The 12916-nt window shown below is 38.0% G+C and overlaps 1 long non-coding RNA gene across 1 annotated transcript in view; it reads right to left on the bottom strand.

Annotated features, from left to right (window-relative positions):
* Positions 1–1408: 1408 nt before the first annotated feature.
* The window catches only part of LOC122165614, a 12662-nt gene continuing 1154 nt past the window's right edge, over positions 1409–12916 (bottom strand). Inside the window, exons 2-4 of the long non-coding RNA XR_006170571.1 lie at positions 12677–12850; positions 5611–11720; positions 1409–2295 (exon numbers count right to left, since the gene is read on the bottom strand). This is a non-coding gene — a long non-coding RNA (uncharacterized LOC122165614). The remainder of the gene's footprint in view (positions 2296–5610; positions 11721–12676; positions 12851–12916) is intronic.

Raw genomic sequence — 12916 nt, 5'->3', positions numbered from 1 at the left:
CTGGAGCAATTACACAGTGAAAACAACTTGAAAGTTCATGGCATCCTGCAGGAGACAATGCATTGTAATGCACATCCTCAATTCTCTGCAGGATTCAGCAGACTGTAAATCTGTCATGGCAAAGTCTGAAGGGAAACCATACTTTTCAGCTGTCTCTGGTCATATAATCCACATTATATGATGCAATAAGACATAGAATTGTCAGATGAGCCTAGAGTTCTTCTTGTTTTACTTAAAATTATATGTGCAAAGACAAGGAGACTAAAGTAGAGCTTGTACGTTTTTGTAGCTGAAATCATATTGGCAACATGAATTATCATAAATTTTTAACCATCAGCTGTCATGGCTGATCTTATGTAGGTGCTGAACAATAAGCATTTGTGCTAAAATAACACCATGCTATGTATCAGCCTGGGTAAATGTTGGCCCACACTTCCATCTAGTCATAGTAAACCAAAATAAATAAACATAGAGTGTTGTGAACACTATGTAGATGCATCTTTAAATAAACAGGAATACTCAAATATAAAACCTTAATAATACTGACTTCAGTAAATCAATAAAGAACAACATATATCCTGGACAGATGCCATTGTTCTACAACACTTCTTCAGAAAGCACACTGACACAGGCACACACTCATTGTGACAGAATCATCAGCTCCAGCTATAACTCAGATTTTGCTCCTTTTCCAACTTCTGTCCGCAATCCCTGGCTTAAGGGTATTTTAATTAGGATCATCTCTCACCCTGGTTGGAAATCACTCTGACAAACAGTAAAACCCAGAGAGCCGTGACCATTACCTTTGGTATCAGGAGAAGAAATGAGCAGCGAGAGGGAGGCTGGAGACAGTTCCTTTTAGGGCCAGTTCTGCTGCAGGCAGAATAGTGCTTTACACAAAATTTTAAACTCTGATTAGTTGGCTGACATGGGGTGGGGTTGTTGAACCTATGCAGATTAATTAAGTCAGAGGACAAGAGTTTCTATTCAAACAAACATCAGCTAACCTGTCACTCCATGTGGGGTGTGAGTTGCTCCTGCTACCCAAATAAAATGCAGTGCAGAAATATCTTATTTCCCCTTTTTGGATCTATATGGGGAGCATTTGACACAGAAGAGGTACCTGAATGCTTTTAGGACTCATTAGCTTAACCAGCACACTTCTGGTTTTGATGCTCCTAGAAATGCAGGGAACTCCATGCAAGCTCCTAGCCCTGAAATGTGGGAACTTGATGATTAAACAGATCATTAGATGCAACCAGCTTGTCTATAGGTGAACAGATCTAAGGAGATACGTACGTGTAACACATGTAGTATTGTAAGAGTGGGAAGGTGTTAGTGAAGTTAACATCTGCTGCTGTTTGAATAATAAGAGACAGGAAAAAAAAATGAAGGTTAAAGGGGGTATTTTATTAAAATAAGAGCATGCTCTTTAAAAATGTATCTTATCTAGCGGCAAGCATGTTTCAATTCAGAGGCTTTTCAACTTCTTTTCAACACAACTGAATAACAGAGTTGCTCCTTTATGTATTTATAACCTGACAGATGTAAAACTTTTAATTTGAATGAATTCACATTCGTGGCCATTATTTGAGGGTTAGAGGTTCACAGGCCAAAAGGTGACAACCTCCATTACACTGCTATTATCCACAGTCCACGCAGAGAAAGTGGCTCCAAGAATGAGAACCTCAGGGTCATACCATGCACCTGCCTTGCTGCCCCTTTCCAGTGCCACTGCACGTGACTTACAATGCAACAACACCAGAGCCTAAGAAATGTTTATGCCAAAAGAAAATCTTTAGCTCTCATGTACTCTCTCCTCTTAAATATTTAACAGTGAGTTAAGTGCTCTTCAAAATTACTGTATCTACAGCCCTTTTGTAGCCAGGTTGGGCATCCTGACTGCAGGACATTCCCACCCTTCCGTCCCACTCTATGGTCAGGTGTTAGTGTTTATCAGGCTGATCCAGGACAGGTGTTATAAACTCTCTTGCAATTTAAGAAGTAACTTCTGATTTCACAGAAGGCAAGGATTATTTGGTTATTATTGCAACATGGATCAAGGTTTCATAAGTTAAGCTACAATCATTAATTGACTGGGAGCTGTAACAGAAAAATCAAAGGATGATGAGCAAGGCCAAGTCCATGACTTCTCACTTTGATGTAGCCTCTGGGAATGGGTTTGGAGCTGTCAGAAGTGGGAAGGCAGTGCCTCAGTCCCTATTTGCTGATCCCCTTCCAGACGGCACTGTGCTGGATGTGTAGTTCTGATTCCAGCTCCCCTCAGCAGCAGTTCTGCAAGGTAAGGATTTTACAATACATAGAATTAAGAAGCATACTGTTTTTTATGTTATGGTTATGTTATCTTAACAAGGCTAAATGCAATGTTTTGCGCTTGGGTCAAGGAAATCCAAGATACAAATACAGACTGGAAGAAGAATTCATTGAGAGAGACCTATGGAGGAGGACTTGGAGGTCCTGATGGACAAAAAGCTGGACATGAGCCAGCAATGTGCTCTTGCAGCCCAGAGGGCCAATGGTATCCTGGGCTGCATCAAAAGAGGAGTGGCCAGCAGGGAGTGGGATGGGACTGTCCTTCTCTGCTCTGCCCTTGTAAGTACTCCATCTGGATTACGGTGTTCAAGCCTGTCACCCTCTGCACAAGAAAGATGTAGAGCTGTTGGAGTGAGTCCAGAAGAGGGCCACAGAGATGATGAAAAGGCTAGAGTGCGTCTCCTATGAGGAAAGGTTGAGGAAGTTAGGATATTTTAGATTGGAGAATCCCAGGGAGACAGCACTGCGGCCTTGAATTTGAGTACTTAAAGGGAGCTTATAAGCAGGAGGGGAACCAACATTTTACATGGTCTGATAGTAATAGGACAAGGCGGAATGGCTTCAAACTAGAAGAGGGGAGATTTAGGTTAGATGTTAAGAAGACATTTTTTACTCAAAGGGTGGTGAGGTACTGGAACATGCTGTCCAGAAGGGCTGTGGATGCTCCATCCCTGGAAGCATTCAAGGCAAGGCTGGATGAAATCCTTTCCAACCTGATCTAACGGTTGTCAACCTTGACCATGGAGAGAAATTGCAACTAGATGATCTTTAAGATCCTCTTCAACCCAAAACATTCTATTTCTGGCAAGCTTATTCTTCTAACATGCAAGCATAGAGGCTCCTGTATGGATCAAGCCAAGGACTTCACATAAAAAGATTACATCCTACTTGTACAACAAGAAACGAGCCATTCTTTACTTTCCTTGGTATTACAATTGCCAGCCCTCATTGTCTGTCGCTTTTTGGGTAGGAAATTAATGCTTCTACAGCATGAGATCCACTGGCTCTAGCAGCTCCCTTTTAAGCTGTCAACAGTGTACTTAGCCTAAATCATATAATAAAACGTATTCAGTGTGGTAGTGCAAAGTAACAATGACATTATTTCTACATGGCCAGAAGTTTTATAAGAAGTCATTTTCTAGAATGATCAAAAATTCAGTCATTGAAGTTGGCAGCAACAGGCAGCTCCCATAAACAACAAAGGAAGCCTTGGCTGAACTCTTGAAAGTCTCAGCTGTTCTAAGTAACACGTATGGAGCTTCAGCAGCTATAAAAATGCATATGCTTTTCCCAGGGAATTTAAGGAGGTAATCCATTCCTCAGTGAAATGAAATTTAAACTTAAGTTGTGAGAGACATCCTGGGTCAATACCTCAACAGTGTTTCAGCTGAAGCTGAAAAAAATTAACTATCAGAAAACAACCAGATGCAGATCCCAAGTCTATTTTCTTGTAAGCACGAGCTGGAATGCTAGTAAAGGTTTCTATCAGAAGGCCAGGAAAATTCAGAGCATTTTTTAGTAATAGCAACAGCGATAGCCATAGCACAAGAAAAATCAGCTTGTAAGAAGATTGTGGTTGTTTGTGCTGTTAGGGAACACTGCAATCGAGGAAGACACTCCCAGCTCAATCACATTTTTATCTGTGCAAGCTTAAATTTGCTTACTTAGAGTCTGTGAGCAAACTGCATGAAAATTATGAGATGAAGGTCAATAGGTTTGATTCTTCTCCACTGGAAGTCATCAACAGATTTTAATGACTTGAATTCACACTTGAATGGGAGTCAGATAGACCTAAGTTACTAAATCAAACAATCATTGGGAGACTTGCAGAAGAAATTTTTTTTTTTTTTTTTTTTTTTCAAGAAAGCAATTAAAATAATCACAGAAATAGGCAAAAAATTGCCAGCATCTATGCTAAATGCAACCTGTTTCTCTGTTCAAAAATGGACGCTTCAATGTCTAGCAACGTTTTCTAAACAATTTAAGTGATCCAGGAACTTAAGATCATTACATGCTTTTGACAAAACTTTATCCTAAATCAGTTTGCACAAAAATCTGTGCAAGTTTAAATGGATGGACAAACAGATGGCCAAATGGTTGGTTTTTTTTTCTGTATAACTTGCCTTCAGCTTTTTCCTCTGTTAGCTGCCTTTTTTACTCTCACTTTTTTTGGAATTAAAAAGAAAAAAAAAAGAAAAAAAAAAAAGGAATACTCAGACAAGTAGCCTATTTCAGAGCTCCAGGGGGAAGCAGGGAAATACTTAGAGATCAGGTAAAATGAATTCAAGATGAGTGACAATGGTCTCTGGTTCTACTCTGCTACCTTTTACTGAAGAATCACATGAATGAATCATCTCCATCTACACTCTAATTTGCTTCTTGCAAATATTTTTCACAGATCCCTCCCTGCTTATTTTGTCTCCTGGTGTCAGATGCAATGTTTTCCATTGGTCACTGTAGCATTAAGGGTTTTACTACCAACAAGGGTAAGAGAAAGCTAACTTAATAAATAAATAGGTAGATAAACAGAGATAGATAAACGGCAATGATGATAGTAATAGAATAATAGAACCATTATGGTTTGAAAAGGACACGAAGATCATCTAGTTCAACTGACCACCTATCAACAATATTTCCCAATAAACTGTATCCCTTAGTACCACATCTACATGTTCCGTAAATGCCTCCAGGGAAAATGACTCTATCACCTCCCCAAGCAGCCCATTCCAGTGCCTGACCACTCTTCCAGAGAAGAATTTTTTCCTTATATCCAACCTGAACTTCTCTTGGTACATCTTGAGACCATTCCCTCTCATTCTATTGCTGGTTACACGGGAGAACAGGCTGACACCCACCTCACCACAACCTCCATTCAGGTAGTTAGAGAGGGCAACGAGGTCTCCCCTGAGCCTCCTCTTCTCCACACTAAACAATCCCAGTTCCAGCCACTCCTCATAAGATTTGTGCTCCAAACCCCCCACAGCTTCATTACTTTTTCTGGACTTGCTCCAGGGCATCAATGTCTTTCTTGTAGTGAAAAACTGAACACAGTACTCAAAGTGCGGCCTCACCACTGCTGAGAACAGAGGAATGATCGCTTCCATGCTCCTGCTGACAATGGTATTTCTGATACAAGCCAGGACACCATTGGCCTTCATGAACACCTGGGCACACTTCTGGCTCATGTTTAGCTGAGCATCCATCCCCAGGTACATTTTTTCCACACAGTCTTCCAGTTACTCTGCCCCTGTACTTAAAAAAAGCCCATAGCATTACCTGGGATTCTTCTGATCAAAGTGCAGGACTCAGCACCCAGTCTTGTTGAATTTCATAGTGCTGGCCTCAGCCCAACAATGCAGTCTGTCCAGATCTGCAGGGTCCTCCAACAGGCAGATCGACACTTCCTCCCTCCTCTTGGTGTCATCTGCAAACTTACTGAGGGTGCACTCAATCCCTTCATCCAGGTCACCAATAAAGATATTAAACAGGACAGGTCCCAGTACTGACTCAAGAAAGACAACTTGAAACAGGAAGTAACAATTAGGCAAAGCATAGACTCTGTTCACTCAGATTGCAGAAAAAACAAAAACAAAAAAAACAAACAAACAAAAAAAAAACCACCTTTAAATCAACTACAATCTCTGCTTATGATAAAATTACACTATGATTATATTCAGGCAACTGGGCTTCCTGTCTTTGCAAGAATTCTCCTTTCCAGACAGAACAAAAAATAAAAAAGAGGAAAATGCTTTTTTTTAATGAAACCATTAATAATTAGGCCTAATTGTACATGACAATAATAGAAACTGCTGTTGAGAGAAGACAAATATCAAAATGACAAAATATTGCTTTCGAAAACTATATGAAACTTCAGCTCATTTTTCCCAGTTACCCACTGAAAAAATAAATAAAAATCATGTCTTGAATATAATAACCATGATTCCACTTAGGAAATCTAGATTACAGTTTTCCTTAGAATTTCAGAAAACTGTAAGTGTGGTCTGCATTCTTACCTCTGATTTCTTGCTTTGGGGACTGAAGCTAGTTTCTGTATTTATGATAAAATAGGTGGCAAAAAATGTGAGGAGTAAATGAGAGAAATACGCACATACTGAAGTTATTTACTCTACCTGACAAGGAATTTTGTCATGTTCATTTATGCATAACAACTCAGATGATTCCCCATGGGATATTAAAATTATTAAATTTTAAATATTAAATTTTAACTGTAACAGTATGCCTTTACCATTTACCATAGGCATTTACCATTAACTGTTTAAGCCAGTTCCCAAGCTATCGATGTTACATTATAGAACAAAAAAAGAATCAAAATCAAACATTAAGAACCTCCTTTCTTTTTTCTGCTCTCTGTATTTAATCTAAATGCTTTCAGAAATGCCTCTGAAGTCTCTTAAACTCCGCAAAGAGAATTCAGCCAAACACAGACTGTGTGAAGGCCTGACTGAGAGCACTGAGTATAACTGAAAAAGAAAAACATGCAAAACATGCAGTTATTTCAAGAATTTTGTTTTTTTCTTTTGTTTTGTTTGTTTGTTTGTTTTAATTTTGTTGGACAGTAACACTAAAATTTGGGATGATGTCAGGTGCCTTTCCAACAAATATGGGACATTCTCATACTGTTGAAGACATTTATGATATGTCAAGCACGCATTCTATGAAAAGGGAGAGTGCTGGAGTATTATTAGTAAGATGGCTGTTATTTTCAGGGCTATTCAGTGCTTTTGTGACTATTCTAAGCATGTTTCCTGAAAGATATTCTCCATACTATCATCCAAGAAACAATTGCAAGAAATTTTAGAGGCATGAGACAAGTCTTGTTTCCATAGGGCTTTTATGCTTGGAATACTTGATAAGTATGAATGATCCAAGGATTTAGTTTATTCTTTCCATAAATTAGGTGAGGATCACCTTTCATTATATAATTCCAAGAGATCTTTAAAAGTAAAGTTTCACTAGAAGCCAATTGCTAAACTGCTAGATTGATCCTTGACTTGATTTGGGCACAGGCATGACTCAAGAAGACTTAACATCAGCTAAGACACTTCCCAAAGATATTTTTGAAGCAGCCTCTGTTTCAGATTGTGGACACAGACATTGGACATACGGTATACATCTGATACTCTCATCACCAAAGAACATCCCAGGCATGTCCCTTTTCCTAGCAGACACACAGCCAGGGGTTGCCACAACCAGACTGAGCCCTCCTGGGAAAAAGAAGCTGTGCTGGCTCTTCCAATAAGCACACAGATCCTTTCCTCTGAGGACTACAGTAACCATTGTTAAAGGCTACCACTCTGGGTTTTGCTGTGGAGATCAGATGTGAGCCTTCTGTTCAGCCATTGAGCATATTGTTCCTATTTTAGGTATTTTTCAAATAATTTCCTAACAGCAGAAAAAGCAGAAGATGGAGACTACAACACATAGCACATGTCTTTCAGTCCCCAGGACCCACTTTGCAAATGAGATCTTGTACTTTATAGAGCTTTGTTTTCCCAGTAGTAAACTATTTAAATGAATAACCACATTTATAAGTTACTTCTGGGGAAAAGCCAATTTAAGAAAAGCCATCCAGGAATTCACTGCAAATGAGATGTTGCCTCTCCAAAGACTCCATTCCTTACCATCACAATGACAGACTTGGGATTGGTTTCTAACAGAGTATATCAGAAAGCTGGGAATTTGTCCATTAAAATTTAAAATTAAGATGGTGTAAGTGGCATAGACAAGAAGGGGAGTCCACTCAAAAATAAACAGACCAATAAAATGTAAGTATCTTTCATGGCAAATAAAAAAAATGAAAACAGTGAAATAGTTAAAGTTATATTTTACAGAACCTTTCCTTAGAAAATGAAACTACACAATTAAGGTGCAATTCTTTAGAGCAATGAACTTTGAGGGACTCCTAAGGATTCTATATTGCATATCAAGTTTCTCTCAATTTTTTTTCATTATTGTTATAACAGTAATTTTAATACATAATTGCTACGTATTTATATTGCTATAGATGTCAATGGCAAAGATGCTATTGATTCAGTACCTGGAGAACGGAATCACCTTTAAGACTTCTTTGTATCCACAGTGTCATCTATTCACAGCTGATCTACAGACATCAAATCTTCCACTGTATAACAAAAATGAAAACTAGCATTGACAAAGAATTTCTAAAAAGCACTTAACTATTCTTTTCAGGATCTGTCCATTCAGATCTCACCCATGTGAGCTGCTACAGTGCAGGGGAAAATGCTGCTTAACAGAATCCAAAAAGTAGTTCCAAGCAGTGGCTTGACTTTTTATTTTGGGGGAAAAAACGCCATGTTCTGGTGCGCTATCTAGAATCAATCAATCTATACTGATGCACAAAAAGTCTATTCCAGTGGTCATGCACACCCATGCTTGCCAAATCCATCTTCAATGGGTTTAGCTCATAAAATGAACAGATGCATAAGGATCTTTTAGGGACCTGGGGAAAATGCTCTGTTAAGTGCCGTTTTCTATCATCATCTTTGGGTCTTCTCTGCTCAGTTCAGCTTGCTCTTGCTAATCTAATGCAGTGGTGAGGTTCCTCAAATTAGCCCAATGGCTTAGCTTTTTGTTATGTTTGTTCTAAATTCAAAAGCCAGTCTCACTGAATATGCTTATTTTTGATAGATTCAGTGATCGTTACCAGTACATTCATCAAATGCTGGCATATCAAAGGCACTGAAGTGTATTAATTGCAACAGGTTAAATCAGCAGTCCCCTATAGCCTATAGAATTATTCCTTTTCATTTTCTTTCTTGAACTAGCTGGCCTTAATACCTTCGATTAAATCACTTGAATAGTATTTTACTGGTATTTTTAATTTATGCCACTATTCTGCTAGCATCCATCCATAAATGATCAGGGTGAATTTCCATCTGTGGGCATTTGAGAAAGACTCATTTATTCTTTACTGTTTGATCTTCTAAGAGTGAAGGTGTTCTATATAACTTTGCTAATGCTGGAATTTTGCCAGACTCACAAGAGTTTTCAACACATTTTACATGAAGAAGAGTTGGGTGTAGTGAATAAACACAAGCCAAACTGGCTACAGTTTGTGAAGGAGATCCACCGAGATTAAAATCTTGTAGGCCATACATAATTAATTTCAACGGTCTTTTATTTCTGCACTTTCAAGTTGTTGCTTACAGTCCCCTTATGTAACGAACTTTAACCCTGCTTGGTACAAACAGGATCCCAAAATGTGGAGCTTCTGCTTGGCGTATGTACAATGTTTTCCTTTCCTGAGCAACTACTGACCTGCTGGCCCTTTGCCAGAAAGAAATATTAATTACATTCTGGCTTACAATAGCATTAAGGTAGAGGTTAAATCTTAAGTAGTACCATAAACAGCTTTACAGAAATCAAAGCCTCCGTCTTACAGAACTTAAAAAAAAAACTGTTAAGTAATACCTTTTCAAAATCTGCTTTCTGTTTCATCACGGTGGAAGTTTGGCAATGTTGCTCTACTTGCTCTACCACTCAAATAATTTGAAGGAACATATTTTTACATATAGAGTGTTTGTCTACTGGTAGACCACGATAATTCGCTAAGGATTCATCAGCAGCCTGGACACACGCAAGAGCCATCTTATAATTTAAGAAACTTTTTGATGTTGCCATTTAACTGACCTTTATTGTGTTCTTAATGTCACACCAGTCAGTGAACTGAAGAGTAAAGTTCAGCTAAATTCAAAACTTTTCTAACAGCATTATACATACACTTCCTTCAACTGGGTTTTCTTGCTGTCGGCCATGACGAATTACAGAGCACTCTGAAGTTTACTGATGCAAAGCAGTCACTTAGATTCTCTTCCAAATTTAAATGAATCACATTCTTCTTTTGATCGTGACAACACTTATATGAAATTATTAAATGATTATCCTTCTGGTTTCTCTGAAATAGAGGTGAAACCAATTCAGGAGTACACTTTGGTGCACTATGTTAAAGCCACTCAGCCTCTCCTGTCAGGCAACAGGGAGAAAGTTTATTTTAAGACCTCCCATGTAATATTTATTGTAATAACAGCTTATTCTTTGTCAGATATAATAATTGAGGTTCAGCTCTGCAGACAGATACAGACTTGTAGAAGCAACCTTCATATTGCACCTTCTTGGCCAGACACAAACCAGCATGATATAGAAAGTGTCAGACTAATGATCAGTGCCACATTATGCCAGGACTAGAAAATCTTGAGTAGAAACCTCATCGTTTTTTCAATAGTAGTTTCTTCCACAATATCATTTCTGAAAGATTTTTTACTGATAACTCCTCGATTCAGACATTTTAGTAGTTCCACAACTTGAAAACTGCTTTTAGTTTTTTAATTACTTTTGTTTTTCCTCCTTCAAGAGGCAGATGTAATACCAGAAGAAACACAGACACACTGGTCCACTAAGACCACTAGGCCTCTTCGATCAGAGCTGCTCCCCAGTGTAGCAAACCACAGCCCACGCTTTAACAGCAGCTCTTTACAGGTACAGAGTTCCATATTCTTTCTATCTAAACTTCAAATGGTTCCTATCGAGAAGGACAATTGAGGATTTATAAAAATCAACTGGTGAATGTCAAACTGGTACCAGTAAGGTAAATTTTCCTTCTTTCTGGTTAAGTTCTTTCTAATTTTATCTGCTTTTAGAGTTTTCCTAATCAATTTAAGCAATAATATCTTAATTTTGCAAAACACAAAAATACATAGAGAATCAAGCAGATGTTTTTCAAAAAGTTGTATTTAAAATAAAATCAATTCCTTATTTTGAACTTCTTACCAGCTTTTGTGGAAGTATGCTAGATTTCTTGTATAATGGGGAAAAAAACCCACAGTACACAAAGAAAAGCAATACTCAAAATAGTAGAATCATAGAGTCACAGAACATCCAAATCAGAAGGGACCCATAAGGATCATTGAGCCCAACTGTAAGCTACAAGGCCTTCCCTCAGCCTCTTCTCAGCTGAACAAACCAACCCAAGGGACCTCGGTTCCTCCTCCTATGTTTTGCCCTCCAGACTGCTCACCACGTTTGTAGCCCTGTGTCACAGCTCTTACAATGACATAATCATAAGAGTTCCATTAAGGAAAATAAATTCAGAAACTTTCCAGTTACTTCTCAATTCCTTTACAGCATTTTCAAGATGGTTGAAACGAGAAACAATAAAACCGTTGCCCAAATTTTCCATCATAAAGTCATATTTACAGTCTCATTTATACTTCTGCTTCACAATGCTTATGTGTACATACATACCAGATACTGGAACTTGAATTTGAGTTCTGTAGGACTCTGGGGAAGACAGGGAACAGGGTTGGCTCCCTCCCAAAAGCATTAGTTACAGTCAAGGAACTTACGTGCTACAGAAGTTACAATATGGTGAAATCATATGTCAGCATATTAATGTCCTGATTCTTAAGTGTAAGAATCTTATTATTTCTCCTCTGCCCTCTAAATAAAATAAAATTTTAAAAAAATCCATGAAAATATAACCATTTTAAGAGGAGTCAGTAAGATGGTGCTCAGTGATTGGGAAGTGCCCTAAGAAAAAAAAAAAAAAGACCATGGCTACGTAATTAAACACTCTTATCAGGATGGATATCCACACAGGAACTGAGTTAAAATTGCACAGGCAATCTTAATTATGATTTTTCCTGACTTTGCAATCTTAATCGTGTTCTTTTAATCTACTTCTGTATTAGTGATTTTAATGTCATTTGGCAGTGGCACTATGAAAAACAGAAAATTACAATAATGAACTTGACCTCAGCAGAAAAAAGAAACAAGACAACTTATTTAGGACATAGTAGGCTTTTTTTGTTTGTTTGTTTGTTTTAACTTTTCATAGCTGTGCATATAAATAAAGCAACTCTGATCACAAAATTTAAAATAAATCCTTAATTTATAATAACAAATAAATAAATGAAAACCAGCAGCATCTGCATAACTTTCGCAGTTGTTTCTTTTCAAAATACTTTTCCATCACTTATCTATTCCACTTTGTTTTCTTGTCTTCCACTTTCTCAGATCTGTTATGGATACAGGTTTTTGATGAGAAGCACCATCAATACAAAACTTAAAAAAGAAATTCAGCAAAACAAAAACAGTTTAATTCCTCAAAGGTTTTATTTTCTAAACCTTAATTAAATTATTTGCCAATCATAGCTGTTCTTTTGGTACGGTATAATCTTAATCCTACCTACATGTTAGAATCATAGAACCACAAGGTTGGAAAGGACCTACAAGATCATCTAGTCCAACCATCAATCGATCACACTGTCATTCCTGTCCTAGATGTTAACGGGCATTTCCATACCTCATGATCCTGAGTTCAGTCAAGAATACCAGTGAGGGGCAATTTCCTGGATAGAACAAATCTCCCACTTTATTTCTGAGTGTGATGGGACCACGAAAACAGTCTGAAAATGGAGATCCTGTTGTGTTAGCTTGAGTATGGAAGGACAAAACACGTAGATTTACAAGGGAGTGTCTGAAAAGGAAGAAAAGAAAGCACATGAAGAGCACATGAAGAGCACATGAAGAGCACATGAAGAGC

Source organism: Centrocercus urophasianus, unplaced genomic scaffold (assembly GCF_019232065.1).
Source record: "Centrocercus urophasianus isolate 14NV4802_14NV808 unplaced genomic scaffold, USGS_Curo_1.0 seq_10, whole genome shotgun sequence".
Taxonomy (NCBI): Eukaryota; Metazoa; Chordata; class Aves; order Galliformes; family Phasianidae; genus Centrocercus; species Centrocercus urophasianus.
Note: the sequence above shows the minus strand (reverse complement) of the source record. Positions and strands in the feature narration are given on the sequence as shown.